Below are 16,834 nucleotides of genomic sequence, written 5' to 3' on the forward strand. Positions count from 1 at the left end.
TTAGTTTTAACCACTTTTCCACTCCAAAAATATGCAGTGAGTTAGGAGTGTGAGCGTGGCCAGTTACTCAGTGAACTCATTGGATCAGCCATGTAGGGGCATTAGCCTGAAATATCCCCATGGATTACAATTATCTTTTCTTATGCTAATTCCCGTGGAAAATGTCCTTGCAAGTTTTCCCTTTGTCCTCTCTCATTTCCTGGGTCCACCTCTTCAAATGGTGCAGGTGAACATCAAAGGAAAGTGATGCTTTTGGTGACAATAATGTCTCAAACAAACAGAGGTCAAACTTGCCAGTACTTCATGCAAAATGCTAAAATCCTCTGCATTTTCTACAACTGAGACCACACAAGCATATATAATTACATTATGCGGCTTGACAATGAAAAATTAATTTAAACCGGTGTGCTTTCAGCCATGCAATTTTAGAGTAGTCTAATTTTTCTAGGAACTATCCCTAAGGCAAGGCTTACATTGCCTAGAAAGAAAAGAGGTTTAAAATATATCAAAAATTTTCAATCCTCTTTATCTGCAACTTCTCCTCCCTAAGAAATTTCATGCCCTCAAAGGCTTTTCCAAACCATATAACCTGATGTTAAGAGTTTAGTGTACTTAGTCAGGAAATAGAAATTATGTCATTTGATTTATACGATCAATTATAACCCAAACCAGAGTTCTAGTATTCACTGTTCAGTCATCAATAACAATTCATGAGAAAGTAAGAGGATAATACTCAGAATAAAAATTTGTCCTGTAAATTACAAAGTACAAAGGTAATTCCAGGACTCTGTAAGCTGATTGCACATATTCTGAGACCAAAAAGGAACATTTTCTAGTCTTGTACTTAATAGAACACGAAAGTCCAGTATGAATATTCTTTAAAATTGTCTCCTCCAATTTTGTATATAATAATAGTATTTCTCAATGCAGAAAGTTTTCCTGCTCTTTAAGGAAAGATCTTTTATTTTATATTCTGCTTTAATAAAAATAAAAAAATAAGCATATTTATTTCTGCAAGCTCAGGACTTCAAAATACACCATGTAAAGGGCAAGCCAAATGTTTTTAGTGTAGTCAGAGCTCCTGTGTATTTTTATTTGAAATGCTCAATTTCTGGGGGGGGTGGGGTGGGGGTAGTTTGTGATGTATTTGAAATGCTTGTGGAATGTATTGAAATGCTTGTAGCATTTAAGGATATCTTTTGTTTTGCTTAACAGGCAAGCACATACGCCCTTATTAAAGATGATTTATCACTATGATAACAATAGATGTTGATTTTCTTTTCTCAGGCTGCTCTGTTTTTTTCTTGTTAGAGAACATTCAAAAGCAGAAGAAAAAAAAAAAGTAATGAGAAATGCACTGGTAAGATGTTTTTGAAGTTGCCAAAACTCTTTGTATTAACAGTACTCAGCCGTTCACTATTGCTTCTTAGCAAAGCATTTCTCTGATGCATAAATCAAATCTAAGAAAAGTGAAACACATATTCTAGCATGGAGGATGTCAGTTTAGATGCAAGGTGCATCTAATTTTGGTGTTTATCTGCATGGACATGTACACATGCAAGCACATTTTTGCTTTGCTCACTTAGCTGACATATTAGTCCACTAATCATTTCACTAGAGGGGAGCATTTGTCTGTCATTTCCCAAAGTATTTAATACAAGAGGAATTCCTAACACACCCAATTTTGTCTCCTGTTTTATCTGTGGGTAAAGGGGAGGGCTGGCTTGTAGATAAGATCTCATTAATCACTCTGAGAACTGCAGAGCAAAGTCAGATATATTGTATTTCCTTACCCTTAGAGCCACTGGGATGAATGTCCTCCTGTACAGCGCAGCAATGATTCACTTGTGCACAGGCAGGACTTCAACCACTTGGCCACAGTTACACCCTGAAGAAACTGTGAAGTGAGGTAACTTCAAGCAAACAGCACCAGGACGTTTATTATCTGTGTGTTGGTGATTCAGCAGGGAATGAATGCCCTGCTGCCTGAGCCACCCAGGGCACATCACCCTCTGTGTTACCTGGAGGAGTGACTTTGGGAGCCAAGAGCAAACCGTGTGTATTGGCACTTTTTGCTGTGACAGAGCTGCAGTCCAGCAGTTTTGGAAGGTCTTCCCTTGGCAGTTTCTGTCCCAAATATCCTTGCATGGCACAGATACTGCACCCTGGGATAGATGGCTTCTCCATGAGCCCAGACCCAACAAACGTCAAGCTGTTGCACATCCACTGAAAACTTGAGGGTGACTGAAAGAGTTGAGCAGCTCCTAAGAAACTTCATAAGAAGTTTTCACCCAAAGCCTATCACATACTCTTAACACATTTGACTACAAGTATTTATGAATACATGATACTTCTTTTAAAGTATGCTTTTTTTATTTGCTGAAGTCCATTTCTAAGATTGTGTCTGTGACCTAGCTTTTAGGTGACTATGTTTAGGGAATTATAGAACTAGTTAGGAAATATACTTCACCATGATTAGCTCTAAAATGCAGTGGCCGTGGCATTTCAAATATCAGGCAAAATCCTGCTGCAGAATTCCTTTTTTATTAGAATATATTGAAAGATACGACTTGTCTAAGATAATAAAAATCTAGCACAAGAACAAGATTCATGGGCTGAGGAAGTGCCATATCCCTTAAAATAGCATTTCCCCATTTGAGCACACTTTGAACAATTTGGGTTTTGACAACTTTTGGTGTTTTACTTTTCTGTCCTAAGGCAGGATAGAAAGGTGTTTCAAAAATACTAGAATTTCCATGATATTAAATCCTTTATTTTATTTTAATAATTATACAAAAACTTAGGGTCTCAGTTCTTTTCCAAAAATAAGAGTTTTGTAGCAATCCTTGAAAAACACCTCATCTCCAATGTTTCTTTAACAGGAATTAAAAAGATCGTGATAGAAGAATTGCTTTATTTTGGTTTCGTAAGCATCATTAACTCCACCTTAATTTTAGAAACCTGATGTTTGTTTTGGAAAAGTAAAATGTTTGAACCTTAACAGGTTGCAAAAGTATTTTTTATCTTGCATTCTTGATTAATCTAGGGTATCCATCTGCATTTCTTGTTCCTGACATTTACGTTATAATTGAAACTCATCTAATTGACTGTAGTTATTCCAAGGACATTTCCTGTAGTTTCATTCAGTGAAACATGAGCTCCTGAGCCTACTTCAGTGATTAACTTGTGTAATTAGTGTTTGTTTGCTGGGGAAAAAAAATATTATTTCAAATTTTTCCCTGTTGGCCACTGGTCAAAGCAATGATTTTCTTTGAGAGTAAATCACAATAGTGGTATATTCTCTGGAGAATTGTAAAAAACACAATATATAGTTTTTTCCATCTAAACACATCTCAACAATACTAATGAGTTTGCCTGCTTTTGAAGGACTCAAATCTTCTGTCATGCTGAGTGGTATAACTAAATTATGACTTAAGATAACAGCAATAAAGAAAAGCTTTCCCATTTTCTGCATGGCTTTCTTCCCTAGTTCGTGTGAAATCAGACCCCCAAAGAATTTATCTTAGTTAACTTAGTCCCAATTCACCCTATGACTAAACAAAGCCTTGCCTCAGACCCTAAAGAGATTGATCTCATCAAGGCTCATGTTGTAGGAGGAATTGCCCCATGAAAGAGCAGCAGCCCTCAGTACAGAGCTGCTGCTCAGAGCTAGAACACCGTTTTTGGGTGTAGCTTCTGAAGAAGCTGTTGTCTGAGCCTCACACCTGGCATTCTGCACTTGGCAGTGCTTTTGCTCATGGGTTGAGAGTGTCCCTTCAGAGTGTTCCTTTCAAACAACGCTGAGAGGAACAATCAGTAAAATACCTGAGGGGCTCCTAAAGGAAAATAAAAAAAGCTATGATTTGTAAATTAATTTGTTGTAATCTTCTGTTAGAGACAGGACTCATACAGTTATTTCAGCTGAAACTGCTGCAGCTTTGGAGGGTTACAACATTCACCCCTTAACCTCCATTTCAGAGGAGTAAATTTCTGTGTGTATGGGATATGGCATGCCTTAAAACCCAGATCTGCAACCTTGGGCTTCAAAATAATGTTTGTGGAGGCTGAAAATACTTAGACATGTAATGGAAGTTTACTAAAAAAGTGTTTTGGAAGGGATAAAAAAATTGTTTGCCTTCTACACCACCCTCTTCTTCCTAAGTAAAAGGGAAAAAAATCACCTGAAGAATAGGCTACTGGGTGCAGTTTTGTTTGTGCTAACTTTTGGGCGCAGCAATTGGAGTTTGTCACCATGTTAAACAAGCAAACAGTCTGCTGGGTTGACCTATGTAGCAGCTCCTGTGTTTTCTTTCCTACTTTGGGTGTCTATTGGACTTACAGGAAGCAGAGCTGTCTACTTTACAAAAAATAAAAGATTAACGGGTACTTATTGAAATATGATCTCTTCAGAACTGAACACTAATAGAGGTTGAAGTTAATTATGCATTTAACTACCGGTTAATGTCTAACCAGCAAGGGGACTGGGTGTACTCTTGTCATTTCAACAAAATATACAGGGTGACTCATCTAAGCAATGGATTAGCCCTATCTTGGGTCTACACAAAGGTTTACTAATTCCTGCCAAGGAAATATGAGTTGTCAAGAAAAGTAAATGATCCATATACCCCATTCTATTGACAAGCCTTGAAGTAACTTTGGTGTTTGCAAACTTTTCGAGAATTAGATATGATGGTCTTGAAATAAAACCTGACAAAAATAATTTCACTTAGGATCAGCTATCCTAATATGCTTTCTTGAGACATCTTTTTAAATCCTTCATGATTTCCACTTTGACTTTACTTGATTAAACTTAGCTTTTTCTACTTCTCTTGCTAAGCCAGCCCTCACATGACTCAGGTGTTCCTGATTCTTCAGAATAGATAAATTGCTTTGTCTCTGTATGAGCTGAATATGTATGATGACCATGAGCATGAAAGGACACTGAACTCCATTTTCTATTCTTATGAGCTCAAATATTGGATTCCCAAGAGATTGTCTTTGTTTTTAAATTTGCACAATCACCTGTTAATTAAAGTCCTACGTTGCAGAGTTGTTGTTGCTTAGGCATGTGGGATATAGCTGTGCCATTTCTTTTGCTCTTAAATTCTGCTCTGAGATTGGTGTTCACAAAATACAGTTTTAATGGTCCTTTCCAAATCCAAACAAAAAAGTATTTTACTAACCTCCAAATTTTCTAAATGTCTCATTCAAATCACTCAGGGCTATACCTTCTCCTCAGTGTTTTCTTTGTGACCCATGACTTAGTATTTATCTCCTTTTCCTTTTCAAGTATCATTTTTCAGAATATCACTAGGGATATTAGCTGATTAAACTTCACATAACTAACTGTGTTGCTGCTGCTACAACACTTATGGACCTCAACTTAATGCTGGGTCATTTTAGTTCTCTGTGTTAAACCAATGAGAAGGCACTGAAAATATCAATCTTTTTTCTTTTTTTTTTTTAGGTTCTTGAAAAAAAATAACCTAAATGATACTTAGACAATGATAACCCTGGAGGGTTATTAGAGATTAAGACTGTTGTAAATAACTCATATTTTTCCTTATAATGTGAATATACGAACTCAGTCAAGAATGATAAGTTGAACCAAAACCATTTCTACTTTTCTTACAAAAAGGGGAAAAAACCAACTACCAATTGCAGAAAGCTGAGCATATTTTGTTTTTTACACTGGCAATCTGATGATTAAATTTTGATATAAGTCTTTATTCTATATGAGACCATTTTTTGTTTCTGCACAGTTTGTTTTGGCAAAACAGGAGTCAATATTTAATATGAAAGTCTGACAGTGTGTTATTGGTATCAGTGTTATAAATGTTTGTCTAATACATTAAGCAAACTATTACAGGATTTGATTTCATGTCATATAAGGAGAGAAGAACAGTGCTTGTTGAGACTTATCCTTATCAATGTTAGCTCTTTCTGCTTCTCAGAGAACCTGCTGCACAGAAAAGCGATGATCACAGGTTGCTTCTTGGAAAATGTGGAAAATCTTTAAGAGGTCGGGAGGAAAGGTAGTACGTGTTTCTGAACTGTGTTGAAATATCTCCTACGCCTTTTCTCCTCCCTTTACTATGAGGATGTTTTAACCCTCCCAGGTGGTGGGAAATATTTGGAAGGGGAGTTTCTTTGTATACTTAGCAATGTGGGAAAGCTATGAGAGGGGTGTTCCCTGAAAGTAGTGACTCATCTCTTGTGTTGAATGCAGGCTTTGTTTACTGTGGAGCTACTGAAATAAATATATTTTTACTTAGGCATAAAACTTTCATTATATGTACCTTAGATTAAAAAAAAAATCACAAAACTACTTGAAACAATACACCTACTAGTTTCAGGAATGGTCCCCAGTTGTTTTGCACTTTGCCAAGCAGAACTCCTGTTTATGCAGGCTCTGCATGTATTGGCACTTATCCAAAGTCTCAGTAAAATTTACAATCCTTCTCTGATAACAAAATTCTGAACATTCCTCCTCTTTGCTGGTGGTTAAGGGAGATACTTCTCATTCTGCCCAGCCAGTTAATGGTTAGAGATTTTTTTGTGACTCCCAGAGATGGAATCACTGGTATCTCTGGTTAGCCAGATGATGCTGGATCTCCAATTTGTTCTCTGACTTGCAGGACTGAATCTAAAGAGCTTATTGCTTTGTAATGCCAAGGTTAAGTGTTTTTAGGTAAGCACTTTGACTGTTCTTGAAAATGCTCCATTTTATTTAAAATGTAAGGCTGCTTGCAGGAGATGCCTCTCTCCAGTTTCTAAGCTATTAAGGTTCTCCCTCGGTCCAATAATTATTTCATTACTCCATACAAGAGGAAGCAGTGTTTGACAAAAGAGTCTTCTTTCTCTCCCCACTGACTATAAAAGGAGTTTAATCCCTTACCTTTGTCTTCTTAATTCATCCTGAATTAGTCATCTAATTTAGACAATGTGAATATTTTGTGTGTTACTGAGGGCTGAAAATTCCAGCTGGTGTCCAAACACCTGAATGTCGATGTTGTAATGCTGGATTTAAGGGCCTGCATGACATCTAAGCAGTACACTTAAGAGTGTTTGCACAAGAAACTCTTCATTTAGATAAAATTACTGTGATTAAGACTAATGCAAGCCAAAATATCTTAACGAAGATCAATCTACATGTTTTAAATTTTTTTCAGGGTTTGTACTGTGTGGGACAAGTTTTAAAAATAATTTCAGCTGTCTTTACATTTCTTTGGGTATACATATCAGGATACATTATCTTTAAGTGTATGTCCAGTCAGAGAGCTTTTTCTTTAGTAAATGGATAAAGCTCTAGTGATTTTGCTACCCAGCTTAAGACAGGTACCTAAAACAACTAGAATAGATTACACTGAAATTCTTTTCAAGTGGTCCATTGACCACTGAGAGAGTACAGAAAATTAACAAAGATTTATATTACAGTATAAACTGAGGTTAAGTAAAATGTCTCTTACTGCATATTACAGTTTGGATGTCGCTGTTCCACTATTTAAATTTTGAATAGGACCAATATACATTCTATAAAAACCAACTGTTTTTACAGAGGCCAACCTGAAGTGAAAGAGCTTGCTGTCTTATAAACATGGGTTACTAGATCTCAAAATACCAAAGACAGTAGAACAGTTGAAGTAGACAGGAGCAAAATTGTCTGTCACTGTCACAGCCACAGTCTGTGAGAACAGTGTGTAAGGCTAAAAGTGTGTGCAGTGGAATAATGTTTCTTTATAATTTGCAGCTGCAAGCTTGATTAAAGTCAGATAAATGATTTAATATTTACAGTGAAGTTATACATGAACTGTGAGAATGGTAAAAATATTTCAAATTTTCTCCTGAATCTGAATAGGCTTTCCAGAATTATGTAGGTCCCAAGATGAAGAATGGAACAGTGATATTCAATTCCATAATTTAATTTACTAAAAATTTCTTGGAAGGAACATATTGGAATTATGAGACTAATTTTTAATATGCTGGCATAACAAGCAATAAATTGACTTGATAAAGAAATCTGTTGCCTTCCTCTTTTTAAGCTAGAAATCAGTTGTTTGCTTCCCATTTGTTAATCTTAAGTAATAGCACTATAAGTGTTCACCTCACCTAAGTAGACTGATGTTTTCCAGGTCAAACAAGTTCTATCACATTGTGATTGGTTCAGCCTTCTCTTAAATCTCTATTTTAAGGAAATCAGTCTTAAAAGAACTTATTCTGAATTGAAAGTCCAATTTTGTTTCTCTCACTTGTAGCCTAACAGTTCCATCAGAGCTAACTTTGCTCCTTTTATGGCCTTTATGAATAGACTGTTGTTTGATGGCCACCAAAGACACAATCTAACTTTTTTCAAGCGTCTAGGAAAAGAACACAATGCAATATTGAGAGCTCCTCTTTTTGCAGAGGAAGCCCCATTAATAGCTTGGTTCACATATTAAAGTCAGAGTCACAGCATGTCAAATCCTTTATCAGTCACACATCAATTCCCCTCTGAAATCCTCAATTACATAGCTCAGAGCACAATCCAACAAGAGAAGCTCTGTAATCAGATGCAGTGAATGTTTACTGGAATATACGTGTGTGTGTATTTATATACTTATATATGTATGCTAATTTTAATATTTCCATTATAAACAACAACAACAACTTGCCCTATGCCTATTTATAATGATCACAAAATGTTCAGAGATTCAGCTAATAACACATTAGCTCTTGGCCAGCTGGAGAATTTGTGACGGCTGCCAATTACTTAGAATTCTTCTAATAAACAATAGTTTCTCCCCCTCTTGAAATATATGGAAATGGGCTATTGTTAAAGTTCTGCTGTACTGAAATGGCACCTGGGCTTGCTATAACGTGGAATGCTGCATTCCAAGAGAGAAACAAAGCTCCATGGAACTCCGTGTCCCAACTATTCTCTGCAGAGTCTCTGAATCTATCCAAGAAAAGAGAAAGGGGGGAAGTGACAGGGCAGACATCTTCACTGCTTTAATTTGGGCCCTGTTTACCTTTTACTTACTTAGCCCATAGTACCAAAATATTGAGCAGGGTTTGTGAAACAATGAAAATGCTTTTTTTTTTAGCCATTATTCATGGGATCTACGTATACATTAATACAAGAACCTGCCCTGAGGGCTCAGCAACCTCTGTACTAACAACACATTCCCAGGGTCACTCAGTTTATTCCTATCGGTCACCAGTTTCTCCAGTTTTCCTTCTATTGTATTAAGTAATTGGGATAACCCAGAGATTTTGATTCTGCAAGTCATGAGCTGGCAAATGGGATTTTAGTCCTAAATTTCCTCATAAATCTCTCCTAAATTCTTGAAACAGTCAGTTTTATAGACAGTAGAAAGGCGAGTTGTGGCAAACCAGAATGGTACTGCTGTGGTGTGAAGAGCAAAGCAGGACTTTAAATATCTTTATTGAGGGGAGTAAAGCATTATTTATCTTTGGTTCTCACTTCAGTAGAAATTTCAAATTTCTATTCTGTGTCAGAAAATGTTTTTGATGGGGAGAGAACTTCAACTTTCCCATAGCTCCACTAAGATTTATGATCACAGTTAGTTGTAAGACACATCCCTATGGACAAATACAGTGGACAGAAACTGCAAAATTCAGTATATTGGTTTGAGTTCTTCTCTAGCTGTCTATAGGTAAACACATATCACAGCAAAAACTCATTTTATAAAATACATATTAAACTTCTTCAGGCATAAATCCATTCAGAAACAGATATTCAGTTGCAGAACCAGTGCTGTGGTCCATAAGGCCAAAAGGTCATAAAAAGGATTTATGCAAAATTATTTCTCCATTGTACAGGGTTTTTAGGATTTGGATTTTGGTTTAATGCGTGTGCATGTAAGGTGTTTATATTCCTAATGTCCTTCTAGTGGGAGCTCAGGTTTTGATTCAGTTTCCATATGTGACACTGGAACAAGCTCCCCAGGGAAGTGGTCACAGCAGCCAGCCTACAAGAGTTCAAGAAGTGTTTGGGAAATACTTTCAGACATGTGGTGGCATTCTTGGGGCTGCTCTGTGCAGGGCCAGGAGTTGGACTTTGATAATCCTTGTGGGTCTCTTCCAGCTCAAGATATCCTATGATGTGTTTGGAATTGCTCCATAAGAAGGTTTTGACTCGAGCCTGCCTCTAGAACGCTCTACTTAAAACTAATTTATCTTCTTACAACACATATCTGGAGACTTTTTGGGGGTTCTAGAAAACCCTTCTCAGCTATTTAACCATGTTCAGAGGTACCCATTATGTTCACTGCAACTGAAACATTAGATGACCATGACAGCATTCCCTTCTCCAATCTCTCTGTTTAAAACAAACCTAAATAAACAAACCCAAATTGTCCTGAGGTACTGTAACATGCCATTTTTTTCCTGGAAAAAAAGCGTAAGTCAGATCAAGGCCAATTAAAGAGATTAGAGTTAAATGATTTACGTGCTGTAATAAAAAAAGTCTGCTACAGTCAGCGTTCAGATCTGTTTATCTGCAAGGCTTTCCCATAAATGTCTTTTGCCAAAGAGCACTGGAATGACCTCCAAGACAGGGTGCTTAACTTGACTGTACTCTTGCTTCTATTTTAATTAGACTTTAAATGGTAAATATTTACTAATTGCCCTCTGGGTAAATAATTAAGAAGTCTTGATCTGTTTTGCTAGAGTTCATCTGGCAACACTTGCAGATCACAATCTAGACAGGTTTACCTAAATTAAATGTCCTCTTCCTGTATCATTTTTAGAAGCAGAAGTCTCTGAGCTGTGCAGATCAGAAGTGTGTGGAAGGAATAGACCCAGCAGGGCCTGAGACGTGCCTGCCTCTCCACTTTACCAGCTCCAGTGGGAGTCTGATTTTCAGATATTCCTATTTTATTGTACCCACAGACTCCTCATCACGTCACAGTGGCCACCACCTGGATTTTCAAGTTAACTGCTTCTGTGGCCTCAGGGGTGTCAGGGAATCTTGGAGGATGAGGTCCAGGAGCTGGGGACCACGTGGGACTCCCAACCCCAGTCAGGAGCAGTGTGGCCAAGGGACACTGGGGACGTCCCAAGCCTGGGCACGTCCCTGAGCACCAGGAGGGACCCAGGCTGGGGGTGGGTGAGGGGCTGGAGACCATCAGCAGAGACTGACAGCCCAGGGTGACTGGCACAGGTCCTGGGTCGTGGCAGGGTGGGGTTGTTCCCAAGGAGCTGGGCAAGGACAGGGGTGCCTGTGGTGCCCTCAGCCCTGACAGTCACCAGCAAAGCTGTGCTATCACACATGACAGCCTCCTGTAACCTGATGGTTTCCATTTCCTTTCAGCTTCTCCAGGTCTGGGCAGATGTTTCCTGTGATGGGCATGATCAGATTCCTATGTGAAAATCAGTTCTCTCACCAAGTGCAGAGTCTTTTCAGGCTGTCAGGAGAAGCAGATCTTCTCAAAGAAAAGATCACAGTAAATTCTTTGCTCAGCGCCATACATTACAGGAGTGGCAGCAACTAAACAAGAAAAAAAAATTAAACCAAAGAGTATTTTAAAGGAGTAAATAAATGTTTAAAGCAGCTAGTGGATGGTCACTGTGCTTGTTCAATTATTCAATGGAAAGGCATAGTTGGACTGTAGGGAGTTTAATGAAATGATTTGCTCAACAAGAATTTTGCTTTAAAAGGGAATTGTGAGGTTGATTAAAGTTCAAGAGAGAAGTAAATTCTTTTAATGTCAGGTTAAATCAATAAGACTTTCACAACTGGAATATTGCATTAATTTTTTTTGTAGTCTCCCTTAAAGGCTTGAGTGCTAGTTTATTAGATATACTAGGAAGAATGAAGAGGAGGAATGTTAAGTTTAAAGAAGAAATCAACAAAAGTAAAAGAAGATAGCAAAATGCAATGAATAATTGGAGAATGTTACTGAGGAAGCAATGTAACCCTTTGTCAGGTCTTATTTTATGGAATTTCAAAGCAATTAGTTATTAATGGGAACAACCATAAAACATAAAACATAAAAAAATTGCATTAAAAACCCATATACCTATGTTTCATGGCATACCACAGATAATAACCCAGAATTTGCAGAAAATAAGCTGTCCTGGTGTTTAAACTACTTTTTAAGTCTGTAGTATGGAACTGTTTACAGTCAGTTATGATTGTAATGGATGCAAGGATGCATGGATGTTAGTAGAGAGTGATCCAAGCTAACAGAAAGTTGCATATCACTTTAGTGACTTAGGAAATTTTGCAAAGCCTTTGAAGTTCTAAGATACTTTCCTCCTTGGATCATGCCAGTTTTTTCTTTAGTCAAGTATTAAATGAAAGAGAAGAGGGGAAAGTAACAAAGCAAGCTATACCGCTTAGATAGCTCTTTAACTTTATCCTACACTTATATATAATATAAAATCACAGTAACTGTATGCTGTACTTCAGGGATTTCTTTTTGTCTCAGAACAGAAGCACTAGACAACATCTGATGTATCCCAGTATGAAAGACATGCTATTAAATTATCAGTATCTGCAATGGAATCCAGTGACACTGAAAAGAAAGACAAGAAAAAAGATGACAAGCCTTGTCAGGGCTTCTCTAGTGACAAGGGCTTTTTTCCCTGATGAGATGAAGACATAAAAAATATGCTAGTGAAGACATTTGCAGCATGATTTTATTAATACAGTGAAATGATTGATCAGAGAACAGAATAATGTGCTAAAGTGTATTAGAGTCAAGAAAAATTTTTCTTATCATTTCCCACCCCTATATGTGGTGGGATGCAGATGCAAATAAAATCTATAATAATATATTTACAAAACTGTTCCAGTATAAGCTATCTTCTCTATTACAGCTTATGGTCATTTTGGTGATAGTGTTGGGATTTTGAGGCCAAGGGTGTTAGAGTTTCCTTTCCCAGAAGCATGCAAGAACCAGCAACCAAAACCAACGTTTGATTGGAAGGGGGTAATTTCTCCCTTGACACATCCACAATTTAAGCAGACATCTGGGCAGGAGGGAAAGAAAGGAGGCACTAAAGAGGGTCACAAAACAGGTCAGTGGCAAATCTGTGAAGAGAAGCCAAGCATCATGTCATCAGCCCTAAGGCCTCTAGGCAAGACAGCCTACTTGGGAAATTTCATTGATACCTACATGCTTTTTATCAAAATCCACTCAACTGAAATAACATTTTGCTCGAATTCTCTTAGGCCAATCAGGCATGCCAAGACAGTTCATGGCTTGAAACTGTAATACAGTGCTTCAGCTGCCTCCAAAAAACACCAGAAAAAATGTGTGTGTGTTGGGAAGAGTGGGGGCTGTTAGAGTTCTCCTGTGGGAATATGGAAGATGTTGAATGACTCTTACTTCTCCCTTGACTGCTGATCCTGTCTGTAATCTGATCTTTGAGTAACCCTGCTTTTAGCCACCCAGTCTCTGATTATTCATCCCCATCCTGGGATTTTAAAGCCTTGATTTAGACAGGTGATCGTGTAATCAACAGACAAAGAAACACATCTGTGGCAACCTGAGCAGAGATTGGGTTAGTTTTCATTAAACAAACCACTGCATGCCTTGTGGCAAGGAAATGGGGCTTTTTTCTTTATTGGACTTCCTCCAGTACTTCTAAATGGCTCAAGACAAAAACTTGCAGCTGAGAGTGCGTGGGAAATTCGTGTTGAAGTCATTGTGTGATTTGCATGAGATTGTTGCGTGACCCAAGAAGTGTGTAATCTACTTGTGTTCTGGTTTTAATTAGGTACAGACAGCCTGTTTCCAAAATAAACAGCAGTTCCAGTGACAGAGGTCTTTATCCATCCAGAGCAAAATTCAAGCCAAGTTTTCAAATATGTTTTATGTCTTTGCTTTTACCTTATGCTTTTACCTACTTCTTGATAGTCAAAAAGAGTAGTGCTATATTTTATGTGTTGTGTACTTCCAGTTGTGCCCCAAAGGGTGAACATGAAATTAGCAGGAAGTCTGTTCATAAGTGTTTCTTTTCTGCTTGATTTTTTTGATTCAATAAATAAGGTTATCTGGTCACCTGACTATATTCTTTAAACCTTGATTTATTAACCTGCTTTTCTTACTCCTACAAAATTAATAGAAATTGACAGGAAAAATGTGGTATTTTTTTAAGCTATCGTAGTAGATCTCATTCCAAGTCTTAAACTCACGATGCTACTGATACTGTTGCTATAGCACAGAAATCAATAAATATTTTCAGTTATTATCCACCAGTTGTTTCTTATGCAACAATTTTATATAGGATGTAACCTTATTACGCATAAGTTCTAAATGTATTGTAAATTACATGTGATTTGTTTCCCTTGTTAAAAAAGTTTCCATGACCAAAAGTTTCAATAAAAGAGGGATCTTTTTATCTCCATAGATATTTTGCAAATGTTTATTTTTTGTCTTGCCTTGCTTGTTTTGAAATCGACATAGTTAAAAGTACTGGAAAAGGAATTATAGATTGAGCAGTAATGTCAGTAAGGGTCTACATTGTTTTAATTTAAATAATGTAGTTTGTTTCATTTTCAAGAACCACAGAGTATAATAGCATGCTATTTATATATTTACATTTTGACAGTACTGTTCTCATCAAAGCCTGTATTGATATTTTCTTTGATGTCAAAAAGTGCAGTGTTTGTTTTTGTGACTCCCAAAATATTAAGCATGTGGGAGAGAGAGAGGTGAACAAGGAAGAGCAGGCTTAAGTAGATAGATTTGCAATCGGAGGATTGGAAGGGCATCATGAGAATATTTTCCTGCACTAAATGGCCTATTACAGAGGCTTAAAAATGACTGTAAGAACAAGGTGAGCACTGGGTAATCCTCTTTTCCTGCGCTTTTGCAGTTCCTGGGAATCAGCAGCTAAATGCCTTCCTGACCCAAAGACTTTATCAATGTTCTTATTTTAATACCCACTAATGGATGTGCTCAGCATTAAATTGTGCAGTTCATTCTTGAACACATTACACTGCTCTCCATGATAATAATCTGTAACAACACACTCCACTAATGCAGCAGGTAGTACTCTTTTCCTGTGTGTGGGGTTATTTTGAAGAGTCAAATCTTGGAAAAAACCCCAATATGTACTCCTTTGCAATGGTACTATAATTTTTACCTCTGGAACTTACCTTTACATAATAATTTTTTTTTTGTTTTTATAAGATTTGAAGCAAAGAGTGGAACACAACATGAAAATGGTGTGTATTGGGTCAGCCTGAGTTCCCTCACAGCAGCCCTCACAGTGCTTGGTGTTGGCAGCCAGAAAGGTGTTGATAACACCCCAGTGAGCTGAGCAGTGCTTCCACAGCAGCAGGGCTGCCTCTCCAGCATCCCTGCTCACCTGCAGCCTGGTGGTGAGTCAGACCTTGGGAGGGGACACAGCCAGGACAGCTGACCCCAGCTGACCACAGGGGGATCCCAACCCATGACATCTGGCAAGCAATAAATGCTATGAGAAAGGAGGATTTGTTAATATATTTGTGTTCTGGTGAAACTGCTACCTGTACTGATTCCCTGCTTCCTGAAGGCTGGACATTGCCTGCTGATGGGAAGTAGAGAATAAATAATTTGTTTTCTATGCTTCCACTCACAGCCTTTCATTTTGCCTGTTTAAACTGCATTTATCTAGAACCACAAATTTTTCTAGACCCATAAGCTTTTCTCCATCTTTTCTACCCATACCCCCATCCTGCTGAGAAGGGGGGTGATGGAGTGGCATGGTGGGCACCAGGTATCCAGGCATGGTGAACACATCAGTGGTGACATAACCTTACTGTAGCTTCTGTCATGAATAATAAAAATAGGAAAAGCTGGCTCAGAGTTCAAAATTGTCAGGTAAAACCAGAAAAAGACAAACCATACCAGCAGCATATGTGCTCAAACAAGATCTGTGTAAGTTTTAAGTGAGCTCTATTAGGTAAATCAGCTAATAGAGATAATATGGCAGTGCATTGCCTTTGACAACATAATTTAACCTCTCAGTTCACTGATGAGAAAACTTAAGATATATTCCTGCTATAATAGTGTACAATTGGAATAATTTTTTAAGCTAATGGCTACTGCTCAGAGACACCTCAAAAAGACCATTTTTATTTTTCATAGTGATCCAATCCATATTCCTTTTGACCTATTTTGCAAACGTGGAAGAAAATAAAAAAGGTAGATTGAAATCCGTGTTTTCTATCTGATTAAACCTGGCAGAGTTCTTTCTTCTGTTTAGGCAACTAAATGCCCTCTTAGTGGGTGAAGGTGTCAGAAATTCTAAATTGACCATCTGACTTTCTTTTAATTCTTTGAGTGTCCCCTTCTAAATCTAAAGCAATATAACTAAAGTATCTGGAAAATACAATCCCTTTGTGTATATATACCTCTTTCTAATGCTTAATTCTTTATTTTTTTTATATATACTATTCTTGAGTAAAATCCTCCTCTCCATATTACTCATTGAGTTGCTCAGTTGCTTTCCATCTGTTTGCAAGACAGTTGCACTTCTATGGTGTTCTCTATTCATAGAAGGTAGAGCTGATTGGGCTGAAGGAATTGAGCAGACTAAATATATACTATGCTAAGTAGCAGACATATCTCTCATTATTAACAAAAGGGTAGCAGAGAAAAAAAAATAATTAGTTACAGTTTTTAATTAAAATTAAATTTTCTGTAAGTTGTTCTTTATTTCTTCTAATGATGCAAAATGTGCTAATTAGTCATAAATTTACCTCTCAGAGAACATGTCAAAAACTAAAACACTGATAGTGTGAACAAGTTTAGCCTATACTTTTATTCTAATAGCCCTGTTTAAAACAAATTTGAGGTTAGGACAAATGGCACCATCCTACAGATGTAGCTCTAAC

The sequence above is a fragment of the Cyanistes caeruleus genome, chromosome 1, assembly GCF_971803275.1.
Source record: "Cyanistes caeruleus chromosome 1, bCyaCae1.hap1.1, whole genome shotgun sequence".
NCBI classification, from domain to species: domain Eukaryota; kingdom Metazoa; phylum Chordata; class Aves; order Passeriformes; family Paridae; genus Cyanistes; species Cyanistes caeruleus.